Genomic DNA, 27,984 nt, shown 5'->3' on the forward strand with positions numbered 1-27,984 from the left:
TACTTCTGAAAATATCTTTACCCTTTTCCTTGTAGATGTATTTTTCCTTTACCTTGCAGACATTTATGTCACTGAGGGGTTGGGGGGAGGTGACTGGGTCACAGGGGAAAATACAAGTGTTTATTGTTGGAAAAGGGAAGAAACACAATGAAAAAATTAAGAATACATACCAAAACAGAGAGAGAAAAAAGCCAAATATTTTTACATCAGTGCAAAGCACATAGGAAGCAAGTTTGAAAGCAAGAATTGAAAACATATGTTGAAGCTAACATTTAACATCTTCTGATTAACAGACTCAGTGGTAATGGTAACAGAGGCCTGGGATAAATTTGCTATCTGTAATTTAGCATGCCTGTCTTTGAGCTTTACAGTGTTTAAAATGAAACACATCCCAACTGAAAACATCGATTGGATCATTAACATATCAGGATACAAAACCTACAGCCACAGAATCACAAAAACGCAATGGCACAGAAGAAGATCATTGTGCCTACAACAGTTCATTAGATGGGCATCATTACCTAATGACAATAACCTGATGGTCCTAACTGGCTTCCTCAACTGAAGTCCAGTCTAAAGCAGCCATTATGTCACCCTCAGTGTGGATACCTCCAAACTTTACAAATAAGACCTTCACAGTAAATTTGCTTATTCAGCCATTTACCAGAGGGAACTGAGAAAGCAGCTGTGAGCACTGAACCTTCGTGTAGATCTGCCCTTTTGACCTTGATCCGTTCCAATGAAGAAAGAGTTCAGCCAAGATTTCTGGTACTGGAGTGTTACAAAGAAAGGCCGGATAAGCTGGGACTTTTTTCACTGGAGTATAGGAGGTTGAGGGGTGACCTTTTAGACCTTTATATATCCATGAGGGGCAAAAATAAGGTGAATAGCAAAGGCCTTTTCCCTAAGGTAGGGGAGTTCAAAGGACATAGATTTAAAGTGAGAGGAGAAAAATTTAAAAGAGACCTGAAGGGCAACTCTTTCACATTGAGGGTGGTTCATATGTGGAATGAACTGCCTGAGGAAGTGGTCGATGGTTAAGTAGATAATAGATGGTGGTGATGGAACATTGACCAGACATTTGGTCAACAAGTGGGCGGCACAGTGGCACAGTGGTTAGCACTGCTGCCTCACAGCGCCAGAGACCCGGGTTCAATTTCCGCCTCAGGCGACTGACTGTGTGGAGTTTGCACGTTCTCCCCGTGTCTGCGTGGGTTTCCTCCGGGTGCTCCGGTTTCCTCCCACACTCCAAAGATGTGCAGGTCAGGTGAATTGGCCATGCTAAATTGCCCATAGTGTTAGGTAAGGGGTAAATATAGGGGTATGGGTGGGTTGCGCTTTGGCGGGGCGGTGTGGACTTGTTGGGCCGAAGGGCCTGTTTCCACACTGTAAGTAATCTAATCTAATCTAATCTACACGAGTAGGAAAGGTTTGGAGGGTCATAGGCCAAAGGCAGGCAAATGGGACAATTTTAGTTTGGGAAGCCTGGTGGGTATGGATAGAGGTTGGGCTAAAGGATGTGTTTCTGTGCTATATGACTATGATTCTAAGGGTACTCAATGCTGCTGCATTTCATTAGTGAACTTTGTATCAGGCATTAGGTCACATTTCTGACAAGATCATATGATAGCAGCCACTTAAAAATTTTAACAGTAAATCTAACTCCTCAACATGGCTTACTCACTTGCCTCGATACCTGTTATGGAAAAACCTAACTTGTGTGGTAGGTTAAATTGTGCTTTGCGAATTTGACAATTCAATCATTAAACTTAGAATCCCTACAGTGTGAAAACAGGCCCTTCGGCCCAACAAGTCCACACTGACCCCCCCCCCCCCGAAAAGTAATCCACCTAGACCCATTCCCCTACCCTAATGCTCTACATTTCACATGACTAATGCACCTAACCTACATATCCCTGAGCACAATGGGCAATTTAGCATGGCCAATCTACCTAACCTGCACATCTTTGGACCATAGGAGTAAACCCACGCAGACACGGGGAGAATATACAAACTCCACACGGACAGTCACCCAAGACTGGAATCGAACCCGGGTCCCTGGCACTGTGAGGCTGCAGTGCTAACCACTGAGCCACTATGCTGCCCACTGACGCTGAATTACTGGGCTGAATCTTACCAGAAATCAGGACGTGTTATTTCTCATGGAGGGTGTCTCTCTGTGAACCCGATGGTCAGACTATCTTCCCAAACCTGCCTCATTATCTATGCATCATCGCTGTGGCACCACAGTCATGTTCACCCATTTACCACAGGTGGAGGTACTGGCACTGCCAGGAACTCATGTGATTCCTGGTGCCAGCACCATGTTTGAAACCCAGTTGTGTACTGGCCAAGTGCTGGCCGTCCACAGCTGCCCTTCGCAGTTCCTGTCAGGTGACCCAGGGGTGCCTGATGAAGAGACATTGGCATTCTACTTTGTCACCGTCCACTCCAGAGGACCCGGTGGAATGGGGGCTGGGGTGGCCTTCCATGGAGTGGGGGAGGGGGGTGTGGTGTGAGATCTTAGTGCCTGGGTCCATTGTGGAGGACCAAGATGCAGGAATTGTCACCATTAGGTAGCTGGATGTTAATGAGGTTAGATCATGTAGGAACTAAGCAGTTAATACAGACTAATATATTCAAGTGGGCCCCTCGTTGCTCACTGACAAGAATCATGTCTTGCTGTTCAATGCTTGGCTAGAAAATGGGACTATTTCATTCTTAACGTTGAGAAATTCCTCACTAGCCATCTCACGTGATTTTCCCAACTTTCTCACCAATGCGCACATTCTTCACAGTCTGGGAAGATTCTACCTATCGTATCCATCGGGATCAGCAATATGTGTAGCTTGGCTGGGCTAACTGAGACAATGCAAATTGAAGTCAGGAGTGGTGAAGAAAACAGAGTTATTGGGAGTTGTTGTTTTCAGCCTCCTGGGTGGGAGAGGGTGAGCGAGGGAAATGAAGTTACAGAAACTGAAGGGCCAGGCCAAAATGTTAATCATGAGAGATTTTAGTGAGCCAGACTCTGACTGGGAAAAGCTGAAGAGGAATATAAGGCCAATTCCCCAGGTACCATTAAAAATAGTCCATGCTCAGTGCTCCTGGGGACATTAATACCAGTTATATTTCAGCTTTGTATCACTGGATCCTGTGTGGTCAGGTCATTCAAGTAATTTGAGTAGGTTCCTAGTGTGTTTCTCATGTGCACAGCAAGTCCTGATGTATTCTGGGTGAAAGCAGTGTTCTTAAATGGGTAAGTTTTCTATGTTTGTGTCTGGGTGTCAATATTTTGGATGGAGGTCTTGAGTGAAACTAAGGGTGGATTATCAAATGCCTTGTACAATATTCCAAGAGGAGGAACAGCTGGTTAGAGCTTGAGAAACAAATTTCTGATTTTATATTTTAGTCAAGAGCATTTCAACGCTGTGGGGTGGGGGGAGGGAGCGGTGGAGGTGGCAATTTTCTGAACTTGGTCTGCAGTGGAAAAGAGACAGGAGAGAGTGGCCATAACATTGACCCCAGGTCAAACATGGTCGAGGGAACCTTATGCTAATTGTCACCTCCAACTGACCTGAAACAGGTTGGGTCTACTCAATATGAGGAAAGATCCCACTTATACTTGCTCTCACCAATCAACTGTCCAAGCCACCATTTGTAGGAGTGAGGCTTATACAGCCTTTGTGAAAATAACTTCCACTTTCTATCCCACCATCCGTCATGTTGGATGGCACTACCATCGTACTTGATGAGATAGATTCAGAACAGATCTAGAAGCTTAGAATTGAGTACCCAGAAGGTGCTTTTGACAATCAGCCACAGAGTTCTATTCAACCCCAATCTGTAACCTTTTGGCCCTCATTTTGCCTTAACCATCAAGCCAAGGAGTCAAAGACTTGTGGATGCTGGAAATCTGAAACAAAACAGAAATTGCCGAAGGTCTGGCAGCATCTGTGGACAGGAAGCGGAGTTAACGTTTTGGGTCCGGCGACCCTACTTCAGAACTGAAAGTTCCAGACCCACACTGGTAACTCTGCTTTCTCTCCACAGATATGACCAGACCTGCTGAGTTTCTCCAATAGTTTCTGTTTAAGCCAGGGAATCAACCCCCAGCTCAATGAAGAGTGCAGGAGGGCATGGCAGGAGCAGCATGAGGCATTCCTCAAATCGAGATGCCAACCTGGTGAAGCTACAGCGTGGGATTGCTTGCATGCTAAATACCAGATACACCATGGAAAAGCCAGAACTAATGATTCCCACAACCAAAACATCAGATCTGAGCTCTAATGTCGAGCCACATTCATGAGTGGCAATGGGCAAAAAAGTAATGAACTGGAGAGTCAGCTCCACAAACACCCTGTACTTAATGATGGGGAAGCTCCGCATGTCAGCAGAAAAGATTTCTTACCATTTTCAACTAGAAATATTGAGTGGATGATCCATTAGAGCCTCACCCTGATGTCCGCAATGTCATAGGTGGCAATCTTCAGTCAAGTCGATCCACTCCATGTGATATGAAGAACCTGCTGAAGGCATTGGGTGCAGCAAAGGCCTTGATAACATCTCAGTCTTGGTTCTGAAACCCTGTGCTCTAGAAGTCCCAGCACTTCTGGTCAGGTTATCCCAAGAGAGCTAGATCACTGGTATCTGTCCAACGATATGGATGGTTACCGAGGTATGTTTTGTCTACAAAGACAGGACAAATCTACTTCAGCCAATCAGTCCATATCAAACCCCATCAGTCTATTCGCGCTCATCAGCAAAGTGATGGAAGGTGTTGTTAATAGTGCTATTAAGTGGCACTTACTGAGAAATAGATTAGAGTGGTGCTGGAAAAGCACAGCAGGTCAGGCAGCATCCGAGGAGCAGGAAAATCGATGTTTCGGGCAAAAGCCCTTCATCAGGAATAGAGGCAGGGTGCCTGCAGAGTGGAGTGATAAATGAGAGGGGGGTGGGGGTAGGAGAAAGTAGCATAGAGTACAATAGGTGAGTGGGGGTGGGGATGGATGTGATAGGTCAGAGGGGAGGGTAGGGGAAGGTAGCAAAGAGTACAATGGGTGAATGGGGATGGGGATGAAGGTGATAGGTCAGAGAGGAGGGTGGAGGAAGGAAGAGCTTCAGGGCAGAGGAGATGACCTAGGGGTTGCAGTGAGAGAGAGACTCACTGAGATTCTTGTAGAGAGAGGAGGAAAACGTCTTCAAAGAAGATTGCAAGGATGCCTGGCTTGAAGACGTTTTCCTCCTCTCTCTACAAGAATCTCAGTGAGTCTCTCTCTCACTGCAACCCCTAGGTCATCTCCTCTGCCCTGAAGCTCTTCCTTCCTCCACCCTTCTCTCTGACCTATCACATCCATCCCCACCCCCACTCACCTATTGTACTCTATGCTACTTTCTCCCACCCCCACCCCCCTCTCATTTATCTCTCCACTCTCTGTAGGCACCCTGCCTCTATTCCTGATGAAGGGCTTTTGCCTGAAACATCGATTTTCTTGCTTCTCGGATGTTACCTGAACTGCTGTGCTTTTCTAGCACCACTCTAATCCAGAATCTGGTTTCCAGCATCTGCAGCCCTTGTTTTTACCTTACTGAGAAATAATCTGCTCATTGATGTTCAGTTTACTGATAATCTCTGCGCCTACCCACAAAGTGACTCTGTAATCTTCTGTCTAAATATTATGAAAGCTAACTGATAAATATGGAACCTAGCTCTGAATTGATCTTCTAATATTGTCCATATCTTTTAGGGATCTTTGGATTCTTTAGCTGATAATCCTGACTTGTTAAGTTTGAGTAGGCCGTCATTCCCAAATGCTAAGCAACTATCATGTCTTGCTTTTTTGCATTGGACTCTCTTGAGACTGTAGCCCTGAACAATGTTTAAAAATGTTAACTCTGTTAGGAGGTTTGTTGTGTCCCAATTTAAACTAGGGCACTTTGTGGAAGTTTTGACTTTGCCTTTGACTTTCACTTGTTTGTTTTCAATCCAGCACACACCCTGATCACTTGCTTTTCTCAAGTGTATTAAACTGACCTGGATTTCTCTGCTTACCAGCAAGCTGTGTCTCCATCACCCTGGCACTGTCACAAATAAATATAGTGAGGATTATTTTAGCACAAAATAAGTTTGCCTAATGTGTGTTCTGGGAGATTAACCTGCTTCCCAACTATCCCAGTACAATCAGCCTTATCAACATGGTATTTAGTTTGGAGCACCATTGCTGTTCACCATCCAATTTTAATGCTACTTGTCTAATAATTAACTGTTTGTTAGGGTTTGATGACTCTAAGGGTTAGTTTATTTAAAACCTTAAAGTACATTTTAAGTGATGAAGCAGGCATTATAGTAACTAACTAATTTTTGTCTCTGTGCAGCTTGTAGATCCACAGCAGATAACAATCAAGCAAAGAGACAACATTGTATACATACAAAACATGGAGCCCTTAAAGGCAAACTTCCTTAAAGGTAATGTACACAGATGACATACCCAAGTTTCTCTGTTGAAGCAGTTCCTCAAATCCTCATCAGAGTTACAAACACTGGCACTCACTCTGATCTTGTTGCCATCTTAAACCTACACTTTATAGTGACCCTCCAACGATCATGCAAATTAATCCTTTCAATGTCATTTGTATTTCTCTCACTCGCAACTTTCAGTGTTTGTCTTTGCAATGAGAAGCTTAGAACATCAGAGAGAAGCAGAAAACTGTGGATGACAACCCAGTCATCAACACTGCCTTAGAAATGATGCTGTTGAGACTAACAGTGTCTCAAATTGCAAGAAACGTAAGGATAGAGTGATGTGAATCACCCAGAGGACTGAGGACCAAATTAGATGTGGCAAAGCCAAAGTAAATACAACATCATGTTGGCTCACTGTCAGCAACCACTAATGTAAGACAAGGCTACATAATACTAACTATGAATGCTTTCATTCTGTCAGTTCTAATTAATATCTTTCATTTTGCAAAACTCCTTCAAGCATCACTTGGGAACTGGTGCCTAGGGGAGGAGGAAGACCCTCTGAGGCAGTCACACACTCTGAGGAAGTTCCACCTCACACTCTGTGTGCACCGTCCATTCGCTCTGATGCACGGACTCGGTGGACAGGGATTGGGTTATTACATACTGAGTCAAACGAGACAGCAATCTAAGGGGGCAGATGTTGGAGACAGGGTCACACAATGGACAGCTCCCCCTCAGAGATGCAGGTCCTGAGCCTCAAGGGCTGTCGATGAAGAGGAATGTTCTGGAGCACTGGCAGAAATTGTGTGAAGTTCTGTCAGCATTAAAGAGGCACCGCACACAATTGGAGATGGATTGGAGGACTCTGTCTCTGCGTATTTGAGAACATCACATTTTAGACAATCTAATCATTAACCTCAGATTGAGGAGGTCACACACTTCATGCAAGCATGAGGAGGAATTTGTTCTCACAGAGGGTTTTGAACCTGTGAAGTTTTTAACCACAGACGCCTATTGAGGCTAGTTCATTCATCATATTCAAGGCTGAAAAAGACAGTTTTTAAATCAATGAGAGATTCAGGGGTTATACTGTAGGTAAAAAAAGGAAAACAGTTGAAAATTATCAGGTCAGCCATGATCTCATTGAATGGCAGAAACAGACTTGATGGGCTGAATGGTCCACTTCTGCCCCTGTGTCTTATGGCACAAGAACATGGGGACTCTTGTCAAAGAGCTTCACCCCTTCCTCCCTTTCACCCCTTCCTCAGTCAGAGTGTCACATACTGTCCCCTCCCCCAATGTCCCTGCACAGAAGCACGTGGAATAGTTTATGGCAGGCTCCAAAACCCAGAGGATGAGAGTCATGAACATCTGAACCTGGCTTTAGGTTTGCTGCTGTCACAGTTTAGCATCACACAGCAATAACAGCACAAAGCAGAGCAAGATTTTACACTTTCATAAGGGAGAACCCTAATTGTCTTACAATTTGTTAAACTGTCGCTTCTATCGTCAATACTTACACATCCCAAAAACTTTAGTCCAAAATTTCTTCTTTTTTTTTGCCATTTTCACCTGTCACCTGTCAAATAGCATTCATTCGTGAAGAAATTAGTCTGGCAAGAGAAGGAGCTGACTGATTGTCAATGAGAGGTGGGAATTGTGGACAGTGGGACTGTTTTGTGCTGGGGACTCGTATAGACTTGGTGGGTTCAGACTGAGAGGAGTGGAGGGAGGTGTCTGGATCAAGGAAAGGGTAATCTTCGACCAGGGTTTTCAAATAGCAGGAGGAACTGGATAATCACTTGGCAGGAAACTCTATAAGCTGATGAACAGTGCCTGCAAATTTGAATGAAGCAAGCATGAACACACAGAAACAGACACTTCAGTCCAACACATCCATGCCGACCAGATAGAACACAGAACAGTACAGCACGGTACAGGCCCTTCAGCCCTCAATGTTGTGCCGACCTTCTATCCTACTCTAAGATCAAACTGACCTACATACCCTTCATTTCACTATCGTCCATGTGCCTATCCAAGAGTTGCTTTACTGTCCCTAGTGTATCTGACTCTACTAGAGACAGACAACCCTTTATCCAAAATCCCAAGGTCTGAAAAGCTCCAAAGTCCGAAGGTTTTTTTTTGTGAAGTTTTTATCTCATTAACAAGGTAGTTTGGTATGCAAAAAAGTCCACATCCACTCGCTGCATGTCACTCAGATGCAACATGGGGGGCGTGGCCCAGCACTGACAGGTCTCAATTCTATCTCAAGGCCTGTTTTACTCAGTGAGTCTGCTCCTCCGGTAAGATTTTAAAAAGATTTCAGGGGTAAATGTAGGGGAATGCGCCTGGGTGGGTTGCTCTTCGGAGGGTCAGTGTGGACTTATTGGGCCGAAGGGTCTGGTTCCACACTGTAGGGAATCTAATCTAAAAAAATCTAAATCCTGGAATATCCAACAATTGTTCCTGACCCTCTGATATCCAAGTCTCAGTAATGGCCACAATATCACAGTTCCAAGTACTGATCCATACTCTACGTTCATCACCCTCATTCCTGACACTCCTTGCGTTAAAATATCCTAAATGATCTAGTCCCATTTGCTGGCATTTGGCCCATATCCTTCTAAGCCCTTTCAGATGCCGTTTAAATGTTGCTATTGCTCCAGCCTCCACCTCCTCCTCTGGCAGCTCATTTCATACAAGCCCCACCCTCTGTATGAAAACATTGCCTCCTAGGTGCCTTTTAAAGCTTTTCCCTCTCACCTTAAGCCTGTGCTGTCTAATTTTGGACTGCTCTATCCTGGGAAAAAGACCTTGACTATTCACCCTTCCATGGGCCCCTCGGATTTTGTAAACCTTTATAAGTTCAGCCCTCAACCTCCGATGCTCCAGGGAAAATAGCCCCAACCTATTCAGCCTCTCCCCGAAGCTCAAACTGTGATCGAATATCTAATGCTAAAATGGCCAAACAAGAAATTAATAAAGCAAATCTATGCGTGTTAATGAGCTAATTGTTTGTGGAAGGAAAATTCTGTGTTTCCTAGGAGAGACCTGCCTATATCATCAAGATTTAACATGGCATCCTGCATTTATGCATCACCCTGGCCTTATCTTCTCTACTCACCCAGAATTATACCGGACTGCAACTAGAAAACATCATCTTTGGGAAGTTCTGTCAGGCATTGGAAAGATAGCACCCTCCTTGATGGTCTATTGTCATGACTGTGTCTACTAATGAGATTCAGTTAGAGGGCTCTTTGAGTATTAAATTGGTAAACAGGTAAGGATCGAGCTAGGAAGGCAGAAACTTGGAGAAGTTCTGTTGCAATGGACAGTAAAATGGAATTCCCAAATCTCACAGTCAAAGAGCTAATGCTAGCTACATGAAATCTGTAAGTTATTTCAAGGACAAGGGAAATTTGATCAGATGAAACTGTATTCACCACCAGAGGCACCAAAGAGTGAACACCTCATTCAGTCAGTGTCACTGGGTCAGGTATTCAATCCAGGTGGTCATGTCCTACCACTTAGACAGCATCAGAAGGTCGTTGTGGCTCAATTGGATAGAACACTTCCTTCTACATTACAAATTTCTTGGGTTCAAGTGCCACTGCAGGAGCTGAGAACTGAGACCGGGCTGAGAGTCCAACACAGTTCTCAGGGTGGCTTTTACTCTCGGTGGAGGGAGACTTTAAACCAACAAATCACTGGTCTGATCAGACAGACATGAAAGATAGAGAAAGTGAGGACTGCAGATGCTGGAGATCAGAGTTGAGACTTGTGGTGCTGGAAAAGCGCAGTGGGTCAGGCAGCATCCGAGGAGCAGGAGAATTGATGTTTTGGGGAATAAGCCCTTCATCAGTCATTCCTGATGAAAGGCTTTTGCCTGAAACGTCGAGTCTCCTGCTCCTCGGATTCCTGACTCGCTGTGCTTTTCCAGCACCACAATCTCGAATCATGAAAAACTCCGTGGATTTATTATAGACAAGAGCAGGAGAGGTTTCCCTGGTCTGGCCAATGTTTATCACTCATTCAACATCATGAAAACAGATCATCTGGTCACGAACATGTTGCTGTTTATAGGAATCTGTTGCACAGAAACTGGCTGTGAGTTTTCTACATTACACTCCAGAGGCACAGACTTGCAGAAGGTAAGTGTTCTTGAGGAGTTAATGTTCATATTACATTGATTCTACCGATTCCACTGATCTCACACACTGCTCGAGACATGGAAATGAACGCAGAGAATCCTGGAGAACCTCAACAGGTGTGCAGATCTGATTCTTCACAGATGCTGGGTGAAAGTAGTCCAGTAGGTGCTGGAGATCAGAGCCGAGAGTGTGGTGCTGGAAAGGCGCAGCAGGTCAGGCAGCATCCGAGGAGCAGGAGAACTAACGTTTCAGGCAAAAGCCCTTCATCGGGAATTCGCAGATACAAAGTCCTTCACAGATCACAGCATTCCTTCACAATTCCTTCACAGCATCCCGTCACAGATGCTGGCAGGCCCGTTAAGCTTCTCCAGCCCTCTCTGTGTTTGCTTTAGATTTCCAGCACCCGCACTGTCTTGCCTTTATCAGATGGGAGACAAGGAGTTCGACTCCAGCTTTTGGAGCGTGGGGGAGGTGGGAGGATGGTTGGCAGGGTTCAACTGGGGAGCAGATTTGTCTGTACCAGTTACTCACTATGTTAGCAATATTTGTACTAATTGCAAACATTCTTGTTCTCTGGGTATAGTCCATCTTTTGTGGATGTTCCATGGAAATTTATGCTCTGCCACTAATCACTAGATGGCCTCAAGGCAAAACAAAGACAAAGGAGGATTGGTGGCAGTGGACTACCGCAAATAACCCTTCCCCAGTACCATAGACACAGACAGGGGTGATAAATAGCTTGAGGTACCCAGAGTGGTTATTTGGGAAACTACCAGTGACTAGAGTTCACAAGTATAGCTGTTAAGCATTTTGAGACATTTGATGGCTGTGAAAACTGCCGCAAAAATGCAAATATTTGCTTTTTTCCAGAACAATCAAAACCTGCATTGAAATCTTCCAGTTGTAATTCACTGGGAAAATTCATTTCCTTATGGCTCTGAGTCAATTAAGAACAATAACTGTTAGAAACAGTAAGAGTTAGAAGCATGATAGAATCATACAGCATAGAAAGAATCCATTTGGCCCATCATGTTCCTGCCAGCTCATTCAAATGTCTCTCCAATACGTCCCACCCCCCAGCATTATCTGCAAAAATCCTGCTTTCAAGTATATATTCAATGTTATTGGTTGTTTCAGAGAGAAACCAAATTTTACCATTTATTGTTTAGCTAAAACATTGCACAGAATCAGTGCTCGATTTCTGTGTGCGTCAACAATACCCTTATGCTGAATGATTGAAATCTGAATTGAATTATAACGGACATGAAGAAGCCTCCTCCGCACACCAGCTTTCTTTACTCACTGGAGAGAGTGAGTGGGTGGAAAAGCAGCCGCTTAAGGACAAAACACAACTAGTTAAAAGGACAAAAAGGATCATTTAAAAAGAATTACCATAACAAGCTAAAATAATGACCAATAAAGTCAACAATCAAGACGCTGTTGTGAAATTCAAGTGAGGGAAAACAGATTAGACATTACGCTAGAGTTTGAATTATATTGGCCTTTGGTAAAACAATGAAACTTATAAAAAAATGCAAACCCTTTTCAAATGTCTAGCTTTCACCTTTTAAAAGTGATATGTAGGTGGTTATTTTCACACTGTTTTTATGGTGTGATTACAATTTAAATGTAAACACTGTAATTGCCTTGACAACTTACTTCGTCTCTGTGAGTTGCCATTTTTGATTAATGCCCTTGGGCAATTTTCCTGCCGCATGACCTTTCTTGAGAAGTTGCTCATTGATATGTGTGCCAGTGTGAGGACATGCTTGCTCTCTCTTCTGCTCATTCTCAACTTCAGCAGGTCTTTAGGGTGAGAGATCACCGCTGGGGTCATAGGGCAATAAACGCACAATGTCTGGGAATGATTAGTGCTATGAGGAAGAAGCAAACTATTATTCAGGATTAAGTTGCTACAACTCTCCGTTATATACTGACAGAAAACTCCCAGTGTTTATATTCTCATTGCTGAAATATTTAGTTAAGTCTGGGAGACAAATTCTCTAAATTAAATTAACTTTCTGAGCATATGTTTGGTGATTAGACTTAATTTATGTTAATAAACTAATCCTTCTACCTCTTTGAGTATTAATTGACCTTTGTAACTTTCAAACTACTAATTATTTTAACAACCTGCAATCTTTTCTTTCTTATTGCAAATTCTCCCCTGGATATTTAAATGATCACCCGGCTGTCTCTAAAAGCCACCGTTTGTCAGGAGTGTTCAAAACAGGGAATATGTATATGCCATGCAAAATTAAGGCTTGTGTCCTTGAAAGTGGAGAGTTATCATGCTTCTTTGATCTTCCTGTTCCTTGTTTCGTGCTTTTACCCGATTTCGAAGCTCCTTGGATGCTGCCTGAACTGCTGTGCTCTTCCAGCACCACTAATCCAAAATATGTGTTGCTCAATTGATAAGTCACCACATAAGTTGTGTTGAAATGGTTTGATCATTTAACTTGTACACTCACTTTTCATTGGAAAGGAATCTCTCAAATCAGGAGGACGGAAGCTTTCATCTACCATTTGAGCTGAGATTGAATGCTGAAATAATGTAAATACTTAAGTGCCCTGGGACTAGTGCTCCTGCTCCTAGTCATTACCTAATGACTCAACCCCAGCACTCTGCATCCTCCACTCCCTTTAACAACCCAGTGGTGGCTATACCATCAGCCATCCAGGTCTTACCTCCTGGAACAATGATGCTAAACACAAGTCTAATTTGGACACATGATCACAACTTGACACAGCACAGGAAACGGCCCTCTGATTTCTCAAGCACTTAATACATTTTGGTGGGATTGTCCTGGACATCCCATTCACCTTTTCTTCCTTCATTGCTCTGCAATGTCTTCCTCTTTACTTATTTCCCGAACTGCCTTTTGAAAGTCATCGTTAAATTTGCTCCTAGTCCACTTTCCCTCAGGGCTTCCCAAAGCACAGCTAACCACGGAGAAAACAAAGATTCCTCCTGTTGCTTTGTCAATCATCTCAAATTGGTGACCTCTTCTGGGTGAGTGGCTTTTCCACCTTTCTTAACTTTTGAAATCAAATTTCAAATCTCCTCTCATGCTTTTCTACTACAAGAACTCCAATATCTCCACACTGCATATTTAATAGAAATTCGTCATCCTTGGTACCTTTCCAATGAATATTGGATTTATATAGTGATTTGACTTTTATTTCCATGTGAAATTCCTTTGTCAGGATCAATCGTTCATTAGCTGGAAGATGAGGGCGGATTTTTTCTGAAACTTCTCCATGATTTACGTCACCAGCTGCCTCAGGTGTGAATTTTCCCAATGTTGGCCCTCACTGATAGCATGGTGTTGGAGTTCTCGAGGAGAAAGTGAGCACTACAAGTGCTGGAGATCAGAGTCAAAGAGTGTGGTGCTAGAAAAGCACACACCAGTCAGCCAGCATCCAAGGAGCAGGAGAGTCGACGTTTCGGGGATAAGCCCTTCATCAGGGATGAGGTTTGTGGGCTAGGGGGCTGACAGATAAATGGGAGGGGGTGGGGCTGGGAGGAAGATAGTTGGGAATGTGATAGGTAGATGAAGGCGAGGGTGAAAGTGATAGGCCAGAGAAGAGGGTGGAGCAGATAGGCCGGAAGGAAAATGGACAGGTAGGACTGTTCAAGAGGGTAGTGCCAAGTTGGGAGACTTGGGACTGGGATAAGTTGGGGGGAGGGGAAATGAGGAAATTGGTGAAAACCACATTGATCCTGTGTGGTTCCAGGGTCCCAGGGCGGAAGATGAGGCGTTCTTCCTCCAAGCGTCGGGTGGTTAGGGTTTGATGATGGACGAGGCGCAGGACCTGCATGTCCTTGGTGGAGTGGGAGGGGGAGTTGAAGTGTTCAGCTACAGGGCGGTGGGGGTTGGTTGGTGTTTTCCCATTTTCCCTCCCCCCACCTTATCCCAGTCCCAACTCAGCACCGCCGTCTTGACCGGTCCTACCTATCCATGTTCCTTCCCACCCGTCCGCTCCACCCTCCTCTCCGAACTATCACCTTCTCCCTCATCTCCATCTACCTATCGCATTCCCAGCTACTTTGGTCCCAGCCCCACCCCCCTCCCTTTTATCTCTCAGCCCCCTTGGCACACAAACCTCATTCCTGATGAAGGGCAAGTCTGAAATGTTGATTCTCCTGCTCCTTGGATGCTGCCTGACCGGTGTGTGCTTCTCCAGCACCACGCTCTTCGACTGCTAGAGTTCTCTGTAATGCTCATTACCAGTTGACAGAGCTATTAATTCTCCATGACTCCCATCAATATATTTTGTTAGAGTTTGCATTTTCTACTGCATTTGACAGGAAATATCACAGCTTCCTGATAGATAACAAATCCTAGAAGTAAGATATTCTGTGTTTCAAACGTTCTCCTCAGGAAGCTCGCTAGTTAAATGTGATTGGGCGAGATGATGTGTTTAGGTACTGACAGTGAATATGATCATTTCAAGTATTCCATGTTGTGACATAGGTCAAAGTTCAAGGCATTTTGTCTGATCAATACATCATACATGTATTTTTTTGATGAGGGAGGGGACATGATTGAGTAGTTCATTAATCAGCATTTGCTTTACTCTTTCAGGAGTATTACAATTTAATACATGAGTCAAAAAGCCTCAGAATATAGTTGGCTGTAACACTGCCGGAATTCTCAACAAGAAATTGGACATTCTTCAATCATAATCACAACACGAGTTGCTGAAGGTGAATTAGAAAATCCTTGAATCAGTGCATGCACATTAACCATTCAATCCATTGCAGGTAGGAGAATAACTCAACTTTTGGGGTTCTCACATGATTTGTTACGGAATGTGATGATAAAGAGACACTGTGGGGGGACGGTAATTCCTCAAGCCCGATGCTCAAGAAACATCAGGAGAAAGTCTCATCACAGGCATAAATCCAAGAATATTGGTCATTTCTACCTTTGTTACTTGTTACTTATAGACATGATCTGGATATGAATGTATAAGACATGATTAGTAACTTTACGGATGATACAAAATAAGGAGGTATCATTGAGGAAGGTTATCAAAAATTACAGAGGGATCTTGATCAGATGTGGAAGTGGGTTGAGGATAGGCAAATGCAGTTCAATACAGATAAGTGTGAGGTGTTGCACTTTGGAAAGTCAAACCAAGGTAGGACTTCTACAGTAAATGGTAAGGTCTTAAGGAGTGTTGTGGAACAGAGGAATCTAGGAGTACAAGCACATAGGTCTTTGAAAGCGGTGTCACAGGTAGGCAGGGTGGTGAAGAAGGCATTTAGCATGCTGGCCTTCACTGTTCGAGGCATTAAGTGTAGGAGCTGGGATGTTAGGTTACACTTGTAAAGGTCATTGGTGAGGTCGCACTTGGAGTATTGGTCATCCTCTTACAGGAAAGACACAGTTAAACTGGAAAGAGAGCAAAGAATATTCATGAGGATGTTGCCAGGACTAGTTGGCCTGAGTTATAGGGAGAGGTTGGCCAGGGTAGGAGTTTATTCATTGGAATATAGGAGAATAAGGGGTGACCTTATTGAAGTGTATAAAATCAGGAGGGGTTGGATAGGATGAACGCATTTTTCCCAGGGATGGGGAATTGAAACTAGAGGGCATAGGTTTAAGGTGAGATGGGAAAGATTTAAGAAGGACCTGAGAGGCAACTTTTTCACACAGAAAGTGGAACGTATATGGAATGGGCTGCCACAGAAAGTGGTTGAGACAGGTACAACTGTAACATTTAAAAAGTCCATGGATGGGAAGGGTTTAGAGGGATATATGCAGACAATTGGAACTAGCTGAGTGGGCACCACAGTTAGCATGGACCAGTTTGGGCCAAAGGGCCCGTTTCCATGCTGTATTACTTTATGATTCTATGACTCTAATATGGAATAGTGCAGAAAGAATTTTAATGACCTGACATAAACTGTAAGGAAGAGTATGTTTAATGGAATTTCCAAGCAACTGCCACTGAGGGGCAACATGTAGGTGTGAAAAAGGACAGGGCCAAGGATAGATATTTGGGAAACAGCAGCGTGCAATGCAAGATGGACAAAAAGAATTGAGCATTCGAGCAATGCTCACTTCCTTTGAAAGAACTTCATGAAGTGGCAAAGGTAGAGGAGTGAAACGTAAAACTGGAAATCAACTTCTGCCAGCTATTAGGGAGATGGAAATGGAGCTGGGTGAGGGCAGTGCCAACCAGCTGAACAACAAGGGAGAGGAATCATAGAATCCATACTGTATGGAAGCAGACCAATTCAGCCCATCATGTTCACACTGACCGTCTGAAGAACATCCCGACCAGACCCACCCCTCTACCCTATCGCTGTAACTCTGCATTTCCCATGGCTAATCTCTGCCCATCCCTGGGCACAATGGGCAAATTAACATGGCCAAGCCACCTAACCTGTACATCGTTGGATCAACCATGTAGAAAGCTGCAGACAAGTTGAGAAGCATAGATAGAAGTGGTTACACTTGTCAAAATGGTTTAGGATATCATTTGTGTTTTTGACGAGAGCAGTTGTCACTGACTTGAGATTTCATTGCCGAAGTTTCATTGACAATCTCTTTTGTCAATTAAAGATTTCCAACATTGGGTCTTGCAGCATTTTGAGAATTATTTCCTGAACGTTTCTACAGGATATAACCCCCGGGTCCTCTGTTCTGGAAGCTTCTCCTGCTCTGCATGGCCTTTCTTCATTCTCCCATCATGCTTCGTTTTCAGAGAAAACATTAAACAGACGCCAATGTTTGGAAACAACTTCTGTCCAGAAAATATCTAACATGACCATTAATGTGCTTTAGCATCGGCTTGATCACTTCTGTAAAATAGTCGAGCTTCAACCACTCCAAACATTTGCATAAACAGCCAGAACAAATAATTTTGCAATTGGCCCCTAAGTGCTTCACAATCCCTTCAAAAAGTGCTGGTCAGTGTGGTTCTGTTACCTTTCCCACTCTGAACAGGCTGCGGTTTCTTTCATACTCAAGTGTCCACCACATTGAAATGAAGACTTACAACAGCATCATCTCTGTTGACGAGATGATCTTTGACATTTACATGATCAAGGAAGAGCCAAAACATCAGTGATGAGGGGAAGGTGATTTCTCAAACTGAAGGATTAATTGATGACACTTTAATTGGTGGCAACGCTTCGCAAGAACAGGTCTTGTTGAACAGGTCAAGTCTCAGGCTGTCGGTGGTTCGGATATTGTCTTGAATCACAATCATACGTAAGTTAGCCTTACAGAATCTGACTAGTGACTTATATAAAGGAATATATGAAATGTCAGAGAAACAGAATAAAACAGGAGTGAAATCCAGATGGAGTAAAGACTTTGACAGAGAAGATCCAAGCAGTGATTTCAGCTCGGAGAAAGTGAGGAGGGTTGAGAATGTGCTGCTGGAAAAAACACAGCAGGCCAAGCAGCATCTGAGGAGCAGGAGAATCGATGTTTCGGGGATAACACCTTCATCAGGAATGAGATGTGTGGGCCGGGGTGCTGAGAGATAAATGGGAGGTAAGTTATCAGTTTTTTTTTAACAGGAGAAATTTGACCAATGATGGCACATTTGGGCTGTTAAACTATCGTGAAGATGGTATTGCTCCATGCATGATTATCTTCAAAGACGGTTTGGAAATTGAACCGTGCTGACTCTGTTGCCTGCAATATTGAATTCATTGGCCATAATGCTCCTCATTATTTTATCAACAATAGAGTTGGGCTAGTATCGTTGAGTTGATTCGTGATAAAAAATGGAAGCTTTGTTTTAACATTTTGGCTGTAATGGAGTGCATTTATCTTCTGGACAGAGACTGTCCTTAAATCAATCGTTTTAGACATGTTGTAGCATATGGGAGTATGTTGCTGGAAAAGCACAGCAGGTCAGGCAGCCTCTGAGGAGCAGAAGAGTCAATGTTTTGGTCAAGAGTCCTTCATTGGGAATGCTGCCTGACTGGCTGTGCTTTTCCAGCATCACACACTCGACTCTGATCTCTCGCATCTGCAGTCCTCACTCTCTCCACGTTGTAGCATATCTCTGGAGCAGAAAGAACTTGAGCCCAAACCTCTCGGCCCAGAGGTAGGGACACTACATTCAGATGTGCTATTACACACAACTGAATGACGTTTCTCCCCACCAACCAAATCACCTGTGGGACCTTTCACCTATTATCCAGCACTACTAAATACCCGGGTTGTTAATTGGATCAGAGACATATTTTTTAAAAATCTGCCAGTGCTTTTACACACAATTGAGCAACTTTCCCACCAGCATAATCATTGTAACTTTCTTTTTCTTTTCTTGCCTTTTCTAAACACTAACCACCACCAATAAAACATTTGTGTAGCTAATTAAATATTTACACGCAAAATCCGTTAAGGCCAGCGCACCGATCAGAGTCTTCCATTCTGTTTGACCTGTGCTTTTGCTGTGTACGACTGGCTGAAGTTGAAATAGTTAGCAGAAACTTCAAATCAATCATGCATACTTACTGGTACCTTTGCTGACCTATCCTGCATGCTGTTGCTAGGTGTGTGCATGTCAAGCCTTGTACAGGATGATATCCTGTGCACTTCCTGTTGGAAAATGACATGCATGTCCTGACCCCATTTTTGCATCTTATTTCAGCAGTAGCACCAATGAAATGGATACTACCTAGCTCAATTTAACCCCTTCTGCCTAATTATCTAGATTAAAAGTAAACTGCTGAATAGTTTCTTATATCAATTAACTATGGAATCAATTTGTTTACAATCCATAGAAATGTCTTAGATAAGGGGACTAAACGTAATATATCCAAAGTGCAGAAGATACAAGGGCAAGTGGTAAAGTAAGCTGTGTGAATCGGACTATCTAAAGTGTCAAAGAAGTTGGGAAATGGAGTCCAGTGCAGGTAAGTATGTAACTATTCACTTTGACAGGAGGAATACATAGGCAGTATATATTTTTTTTAAAATGGGAGACTACTGAGATTTAGAGGGAATTAGGGGTTTTTGTACATTAATTTCAGAATGTTAATGAGCAAGCATGGCAAACAATTAGGAAAATGAACGGTATTGAGGGAATCAAAGAATTTAGGATGAGGAGCAGACCATTTAGTCCCTCCAGCCTGTTCTGTCAGCATTCAATGAGATACTGGCTTATTTCTGATCTAATTTCATTTATCTGTCTTTGCCCCATATCCTTAAATAACTATGAATAACAAAAAATGTAACAATCACAAGTTGAAATGTATTAATTGATCAAACATCAATTCTATTTTGTGTTCCCTGACCACACACTTAAAGACTCTGGCTCTAATCTCTGCCCCTTGCACTAGATTCCCAAGACAGTGGAAATATTTTCTCTTGATTATAATCTATCTCATTTATTGTTTTCTTACTTTCTTGTGTATTCTTTTTTTTTTGGTTAATATTTTGAATTCGTAAAACGATGAAGCGTAACTTCATAAAACAAAGTATCTTGGCAGCTGGGAAAACAACTTTATTGGCTGATTGTCTTGTGAAACAATGTTAGGAGCTGATAATTTTCCTGAGAGAGCCAACTACACCCATAATTAATAACAGATCATGAGAAATACCAGTTCAAATAGCGAACACTAAACTCAATGAGCTCGATGCCCTAAAATGTTTGAAACCCTCTTTCAGCGTTTTAGATTTGTTTCATGATATTGTTTTTGTTGGACTGAAGGAAAAGTTTAATGTACTTTATGTGAGGAAAGAAAGACTGTAATGGGGATGAAATACTTTTGCTAAATTATAGTCAGAGATTCATGCAGTGTGAGTAACTAAGCCAATGTACCCTTAAGTTCAATGGACAGGGAAATAAAACTACATCTTAAGGAAATCCGATATTCCAACTCATTTGTAAGTTGGATTCATTTACAACTATAATTCCATTTTGGACACCATCAGCAACTTGGGGTTACCTTACAGCCAAAACTGTGGCTACTTTGAGAAGGTACTTTTTCCTCCCAAGAGTTTGATCAAATTTATTTTCATATTGATAATCACAAAATCCGGTGTGAGCCAGTGCAATTGATCAACATGTTTTGATGCATTTTGCATTAAAACACATTCCACGATATACTCAAGACTGATAATTTGATGCAGTTTTATTAATCTAGCAGAAAATGGATACTTCTTAAAAATAAGATTTGCTAATTTAAGTGGAATTTTGCCACCCGAGAGTAACTTAATTTTAAATGACTGAGAAACACTTCGATACATACGAGTTGGACTGAAGGGTCTGTTTCTATGCTGTCCATCTTTACGACTCTATGACTCCTATTACCTAAGCCAGCCAGTATGTATTCCCGTAAAGAGGTCACCTTGAGCTAGTATTACCCACTTGTGTTGTTGCTCCCAAGCTGTAGGTGAAGGGAATGTTGGTTGCACACTGCATTCATTACCATTACCGTCATACAGATGCAGTATATTGGGCTGTGGTGATCATTTATATTCCAAAAGCTTTTAAAATGTGCAAATTAATATCTTAGGGCTCCAAATGACCAGATAATTTTTAAGTACCTAAGAGGTCTGTAATTGAATGCAATTAACAGAATCTCCCAGGAGTGATTAATTTCATCTGCGGTGAAACCAATCTTTTTTTTAAGCAGGGCTGGGATTCCTGCACATTCAGATCTTACAAAATCTCCACTGCATTACCGGACAACTTTAGTGTACACGACCTCACATGTTCAGCCATTCTTCAACAGGTACTAGAACGGATTCTTAAATAACTCCACAGTGGTTGGTATTCCGTCACGGAGTCACCTTTTCTTTACACACAGAGAGTCCCTGACACTGACCCAGCTCCCTCAGAGCTAGCTGTCAGAGTGAACAGAACCACTGACTCCCCTGTTTCAATCTGTCAGCCAGGCCTCCCTGATTGGACCAGGTTAACAGCCTCATTGAGGGAACTCATATTCTGTGTTGTCCATCTGGCTGACCTTGTTCCAATCATTACAGATTCAACTCATAAGGACTCACATAGATAAATGTGAGGTTCTGCATTTTGGGAAAGCAAATCTTAGTAGGACTTATACACCTAATGGTAAGGTCCTAGGGAGTGTTGCTGAACAAAGAGACCTTGGAGTGCAGGCTCATAGCTCCTTGAAAGTGGAGTCTCAGGTAGATACGATAGTGAAGAAGGTATTGGTATGCTTTCCTTTATTGGTCAGAGTATTGACTCCAGGAGTTGGGAGGTCATGTTGCGGCTGTACAGGACATTGGTTAGGCCGCTGTTGGAATATTGTGTGCAATTCTGTTCTCCTTCCTATCAGAAAGACGTTGTGAAACTTGAAAGGATTCAGAAAAGATTTACAAGGATGTTGCCAGGGTTGGAGGAGCTGAGCTACAGGGAGAGGCTGAACAGGCTGGGGCTGTTTTCCCTGGAGTGTCGGAGGCTGAGGGGTAACCTTATAGAGGTTTATAAAATCACGAGGGGTATGGATAGGGTAAATAGGCAAACTTCTGGAGCTCACGTCCTAACAGCACTGTGGATGTACCTGCAGCAGAACTAGAGGGCATAGATTTAGGGTGAGAGGGGAAAGATATAAAAGGGACCTACAGGGCAATGTTTTCATGCAGAGTGTGGTACGTGTATGGAATGAGCTGCCAGAGGAAGTGGCGGAGGCTGGTACAATTGCAATATTTAAAAGGCATCTAGATGGGTATATGAATAGGAAGGGTTTGGAGGGATATGGGCTGGGTGCTGGCAAAAGGGAATTGATTAATTTAGGATATCTGGTTGGCATGGACAGGTTGGACCGAAGGGTCTGTTTCCATGATGTACATCTCTATGACTCTTTGACTCCCACGACTTCAACCAGCCAGTAGGTACTCCCCACTCCCTTAAAGAGGTCACTTGTATTGTTGATCCCAAGCTTAGGTGTAGGGAATATTTGCTTCACACTGCATTCATTACTATCACCAAGTTAAAGTATGGACTGGTGTGAGTTAAGCATATGCTTCGAAACTCACATTCATTTTTGGGCATTGTCTAATTTACTGCCATCCATTTGGAAGGTACTTGTGGATCTGAATTCTAAACCAAACATTGCACTGATAAACATAAGCTTTGGCAGTCATTACTGTTCATAGAATTTACAAAGCTGTAGCTCACTTTTTAAAAAGAAATTAATGTTGTTGGATTCATCCATGGTCACATTATTCCTGATTCTTAAAATGCATTTATGGGGATGTTACCATCACTTACTAGACCAGTATTTATAGCACATTTCTAATTATCCTAAAGAAGGTGGTAGTGATCCATATTCTTAAACTGGTCTAGTCCTTGGGGTGCAGGTACATCCACCGTGCTGTTAGGAAGGGACCTCCAGCATTTTGACCCAGCAACAATGAGGGAACAGTGATTTAATTCCAAGTCAGTATGGTATGTGACTTTGATGGGGTCTTGCAGATGGTGATATTCCTACACATCTCCTGACTTTGTTCTGTTCGTGGATGGAAATTGCAGACTTGGAGGGAGATGTTGAAGGAGCATTGGTGAGTTACTGCGGTACATCTTGTAGATCGTACTCACCATTACCACACTGTATTGGTGGTGAAGACAGCGAAGGTTGAAGGGGTTGACTCGAGGACCAGTGCAATGGCTGCTTTGTCCTGGATGGTGTCAAGCTTAGAGTCAGAGTCCTACAGCACAGAGACAGGCCCTATGGCCCAAACTAGTCCGTGCCAACCAAAATGTCCATCCATGCTAACCCCATTTCCCTGCACTTGGCCCATATCCTTCTAAACCTTTCCTATCCACGTATTTGTCCAAATGCCTGTTAAATGTTGTAAATGTACCCACCTCAACCACTTCCACTGGCAGCTCATTCCATATGCATACCACCCTCTTTGTAAAAAATGTTGCCCCTCAGGTTCCCATTTATTCTTTCCCCTCTAACCGTAAACTGATGCCCTCTAGTCATCAATTCCCTAACCCTTGGATAAAGACTGAGTGCATTCACCCTATCCATGCCTCTCATGATCTTATACACTTCTATAAGATCCCCCCATAGTCTCCTGTGCTCTAAAGAAATAAATCCGAGCTTATTCAACCTCTCCCTTGCATCCTGGCAACGTCCTTGTAAATTCCTTCTGCACTCTTTCCAGTTTAATAACATCCTTCCTGTAACAAGGTGACCAAAACTGAACACAAACGCCAAGTGCGGCCTCGCCAATGTCCTATACAACTGCAACATAACTTCCCAAATTCAATACTCAATGACTGATGAAGGCCTGTGTGCCAAAAGCCTTCTTCACTGCCCTGTCTATCTGGGACTCCACTTTCAGAGAACCATGCACCTGAACTCCAAGGTCCCTCTGTTCCACGACACTCCTTAAAGCCTGACCACTCACCACGAAACTCCTACTTTGATCTGACTTTCCAAAATGCAAGACCTCACACTTATCTACATTAAACTCCATTTGCCATTTCTCGGCCCACTTCCCCAGCTGATCAAGGTCCTGCCTTAATTTCTGACAACCTTCCTCACTGTCCACAATACTGCCTATTTTAGTGACATCTGCACACTTACTAATCATGCCTTGTACATTTTCATCCCAATTATTGATATACATAACAGACAGCAATTGGCCCACCATTGACCCTGAGGCACTCTACTAGTCACAGGCCTCCAGTCTGACAAGCATCCTTCAGTTATTACCCTCTGCTTCCCACCATCAAGCTAATTGTGTATCCAATTTGCCAGCTCCCCTGAGTTCCATACAATCTAATCTTCCAGAGCAGCCTACCATATGGAACCTGATCAGAACCTTACTGAATTCCATGTTGATTATGTCTACCACCCTGCTCTTGTCAACCTTCCTGGACACTTCATCAAAGAAATCTAACAAATTACTGAGGCATGATCTCCCACTCACAAGGCTGTGCTGACTGCTTCTAATCAAACCGTCTTTCTAAATGCACATATATTTTATCCCTCAGAATCTTCTCAAGTAACTTACCGACCACAAATGTTAAGCTTACTGGTCGATAGTTCCCAGATTTTTCTTTGCAGCCCTTCTTGAATAAGGGCACAACATTCTGTACCCTCCAGTTTTTAGGGACCTCACCTGGGGCTAACGATAATGCAATAAGGTAAAAACAATGTCTGCAGATGCTGGAAACCAGATTCTGGATTAGTGGTGCTGGAAGAGCACAGCAGTTCAGGCAGCATCCGAGGAGCTTCGAAATAGACATTTCAGGCAAATGCCATCAATCAACCACACCGCCCTGTGGCCCAACGCTTCAACTCCCCCTCCCACTCTGCCGAGGAGATGGAGGTCCTGGGCCTCCTTCACCGCCGCTCCCTCACCACCAGACGCCTGGAGGAAGAACGCCTCATCTTCCGCCTCGGAACACTTCAACCCCAGGGCATCAATGTGGACTTCAACAGCTTCCTCATTTCCCCTTCCCCCACCTCATCCTAGTTTCAAACTTCCAGCTCAGCACTGTCCCCATGACTTGTCCGGACTTGTCCTACCTGCCTATCTTCTTTTCCACCTATCCACTCCACCCTCTCCTCCCTGACCTATCACATTCAACCCCTCCCCCACTCACCCATTGTACTTCATGCTACTCCCTCCCCACCCCCACCCTCCTCTAGCTTATCTCTCCATGCTTCAGGCTCACTGCCTTTATTCCTGATGAAGGGCTTTTGCACGAAATGTCGATTTCAAAGCTCCTTAGATGCTGCCTGAACTGCTGTGCTCTTCCAGCACCACTAATCCAGATAATGCAATAATATCAGCAAGGGTGCCTGTAATTTCTTCTCTAGCCTGTTGCAGTTGTTTTGGATACATCTGGTCAGGAGTTCAGGCAGCATCCGAGGAGCAGTAAAATCAACATTTTGGGCAAAAGCCCTTCATCAGGAATACAGGCAGAGAGCCTGAAGGGTGGAGAGATAAGCTAGAGGAGGGTGGGGGTGGGGAGAAAGTAGCATAGAGTACAATAGGTGAGTGGGGGAGGGGATGAAGGTGATAGGTCGGGGGTGGGGGGGGGGAAGGATGGAGTGGATAGGTGGAAAAGAAGATAGGCAGGTAGGACAAATCATGGGGATAGTGCTGAGCTGGAAGTTTGGAACTGGGGTGAGGTGGGGGAAGGGGAAATGAGGAAGCTGTTGAAGTCCACATTGATGCCCTGGGGTTGAAGTGTTCCGAGGTGGAAGATGAGGCGTTCTTCCTCCAGGCGTCTGGTGGAGAGGGAGCGGCGGTGAAGGAGGCCCAGGACCTCCGTGTCCTTGGCAGAGTGGGAGGGGGAGTTGAAATGTTGGGCCACAGGGCGGTTTGGTTGATTGGTGCGGGTGTCCCAGAGATGTTCCCTAAAGCGCTCTGCTAGGAGACGTCCAGTCTCCCCAATGTAGAAGAGACTACATCGGGAGCAACGGATACAATAAATGATATTGGTGGATGTGCAGGTAAAACTTTGATGGATGTGGAAGGCTCCTTTAGGGCCTTGGATAGAGGGGAGGGAGGAGATGAGGGCGCAGGTTTTGCAATTCCTGCGGTAGCAGGGGAAAGTGCCAGGATGGGATGGTGGGTTGTTGGGAGACGTGGACCTGACCAGGTAGTCACGGAGGGAACGGTCTTTGCAGAAGACGGAAAGGGGTGGGGAGGGAAATATATCCCTGGTGGTGGGGTCTGTTTGGAGGTGGCGGAAATGTCGGTGGATGATTTGGTTTATGCGAAGGTTGGTAGGGTGGAAGGTGAGGACCAAGGGCGTTCTGTCCTTGTTACGGTTGGAGGGGTGGGGTCTGAGGGTGGAGGTGTGGGTTGTGGACGAGATGCGTTGGAGGGCATCTTTAACCACATGGGAAGGGAAATTGCGGTCTCTAAAGAAGGAGGCCATCTGGTGTGTTCTGTGGTGGAACTGGTCCTCCTGGGAGCAGATCCGGCGGAGGTGGAGGAATTGGGAATACGGGATGGCATTTTTGCAGGAGGTAGGGTGGGAAGAGGTGTAATCCAGGTAGCTGTGGGAGTCGGTGGGTTTGTAAAAAATGTCAGTGTCAAGTCGGTCGTCATTAATGGAGATGGAGAGGTCCAGGAAGAGGAGCGAGGTGTCAGAGATGGTCCAGGTAAATTTAAGGTCAGGGTGGAATGTGTTGGTGAAGTTGATGAATTGCTCAACCTCCTCACGGGAGCACGAGGAGGCGCCAATGCAGTCATCAATGTAGCGGAGGAAGAGGTGGGGAGTGGTGCCGGTGTAATTATGGAAGATGGACTGTTCTATGTAGCCAATAAAGAGACAGGCATAGCTGGGGCCCATACGTGTGCCCATGGCTACCCCTTTGGTCTGGAGGAAGTGGGAGGATTCAAAGGAGAAATTGTTAAGGGTGAGGACCAGTTCAGCCAAACGAATGAGAGTGTCAGTGGAAGGGTACTGTTGGGGACGTGTGGAGAGGAAAAAACGGAGGGCTTGGAGGCCCTGGTCATGGCGAATGGAGGTGTAGAGGGATTGGATATCCATGGTGAAGATGAGACGTTGGGGGCCAGGGAAATGGAAGTCTTGGAGGAGGTGGGGGGTGTGGGTGGTGCCTCGAACGTATGTGGGGAGTTCCTGGACTAGGGGGGATAGGACAGTGTTGAGGTAGGTAGAGATGAGTTCAGTGGGGCAGGAGCATGCTGAGACAATGGGTCGGCCAGGTTGGTCAGGCTTGTGGATCTTGGGAAGGAGGTAGAACCGGGCAGTGCGGTGTTCCCGGACTATGAGGTTGGAAGCTGTGGGTGGGAGATCTCCTGAGGTGATGAGGTTCTGTATGGTCTGGGAGATGATGGTTTGGTGATGGTGGGTGGGATCATGGTCGAGGGGGCAGTAGGAAGAGGTGTCCTCGAGTTGGCGTTTGGCTTCAGCGGTGTAGAGGTCAGTGCTCCAGGCTACCAGTGCGCCCCCTTTATCCGCTGGCTTGATGGTGAGGTTGGGATTGGAGCAGAGGGATTGGAGGGCTGCGCGTTGTGAGGGTGAGAGGTTGGAGTGGGGGAGGGAGGTAGACAGGTTGAGGCGGTTAATGTCCCGGCAGCAGTTGGAAATGAAGAGGTCGAGGGCAGGTAATAGGCCAGCACGGGGTGTCCAGGTGGATGGAGTGTGTTGGAGGTGGGCGAAGGGGTCCTTGGAAGGTGGGCGGGAGTCCTGATTGTGAAAGTAAGCTCGGAGGCAGAGGCGACGGAAGAATTGTTCGACATCACGGTGTGTATTAAATTCATTGATGCGTGGACAGAGGGGGATGAAGGTGAGTCCTTTGCTGAGGACTGATCGTTCATCCTCACTGACGGGGAGGTCTGGACAATTTCTTCACTTGCCCTTCCTCCACCTCACCCAGCTCCAAACTTCCAGCTCAGCACTGTCCCCATGACTTGTCCTACC

General features: G+C 44.4%; 1 pseudogene; it reads left to right on the forward strand.

Annotated features, from left to right (window-relative positions):
* Positions 1-17,616: 17,616 nt before the first annotated feature.
* LOC140482113 (translationally-controlled tumor protein-like) lies at positions 17,617-18,266 on the forward strand (annotated as a pseudogene).
* Positions 18,267-27,984: the final 9,718 nt, after the last annotated feature.

This window comes from Chiloscyllium punctatum, chromosome 1 (genome assembly GCF_047496795.1).
Source record: "Chiloscyllium punctatum isolate Juve2018m chromosome 1, sChiPun1.3, whole genome shotgun sequence".
NCBI lineage: Eukaryota > Metazoa > Chordata > Chondrichthyes > Orectolobiformes > Hemiscylliidae > Chiloscyllium > Chiloscyllium punctatum.